The sequence below is a fragment of the Habropoda laboriosa genome, unplaced genomic scaffold, assembly GCF_001263275.1.
Source record: "Habropoda laboriosa isolate 0110345459 unplaced genomic scaffold, ASM126327v1 scaffold36, whole genome shotgun sequence".
In the NCBI taxonomy this organism is placed as follows: domain Eukaryota; kingdom Metazoa; phylum Arthropoda; class Insecta; order Hymenoptera; family Apidae; genus Habropoda; species Habropoda laboriosa.
This window is the reverse complement of record NW_017100155.1, coordinates 1,039,886-1,041,007: the sequence shown is the minus strand read 5'-3', so window position 1 is coordinate 1,041,007 and position 1,122 is coordinate 1,039,886.

Sequence of the window (1,122 nt, the reverse complement as noted above, 5' to 3'; positions counted from 1 at the left end):
GATCTTGCGGAAAATTGGAATTCCATCGGGTACACTGTCCACGTGCAATCGACAGTTTCGCAACGATAAGAAGCGATACAATAACGCCTGTTTGCCACGGAATACGCAATATCGCTAAATATCCGATAGGAAAATACCCGTCAACGTTTCAACCCTTAACGGCGCTCGTTAAATAACCAAGCTTATTACTCACCGCGTGCCATTACCACCGCGAGAGCTACCATACGTACGTAAACAAAAGACAAACAAGACCCAAGGATCGTGCGGCATACAAACGCGCTTCCAGCTTGATATTATTATAAAAAAAAAAAAAAAAAAAAAAAAAGATGAAGGAAAAAGAAGAACGCAACGCAAAGCACCAAACGGCGAAAGGTGCTCGCGAAACACTATACACATGCATACACACACGCATACACGTACACAATGCTCTCCTCCCTTCGCTTTTCTCTCTATCTACCCTTGTGTTGCATCCTCTTTCTTACTCTCTATCGCGCTGTTTCATTTTATATCGCACACACACGCGCACACATACGTACACACACATACATACGCACTCTTTTTACTCATTCTCGCTGGCATTCAAAGGATACGTACACGTTCAAAGTTGCCAGCTTCTTTTCTTTAAGCAGCACCGTCGACGAGGTCGTGGTTTTAAATCGATCTTTGTGGGTGGGCCCAGCAAATCGATCCGCATTTCACACGTGGGACGCCCGCGGATCGTCACTGTCTCGCGGAGTCGTGACGAGGCGCGTCGTCACACCGATTAATTACCTTAATTGCGACGAACGTTACAAATGTCTCAAAGAGGTACGAGGAGTCCGCGACACCGTTTCGTTCGGCCCTACCCCGTGAAACATTTGCAAGGCGCCGGGAGCCGATACTCGCGTCGTAACTCGCGACATCGATGGAGATTTCGTGGTGATATCGTTCGCCGATGTCGCGCTCTTCACGCTTAAAACACGAAGTGGACGTTTCTTTTTTTTTCTCTCTGTTGCTTTTGTCGTTTTAGTGTGCGAGTGTTGACGCTTCAGTTGCGGAAATTGTCAGTGGGTGATGTGTGGTAATTGGAGATTTTTGTGATTTTAGTGTGATTCTAACGCTCTTTATTCGAGTATCTACGGT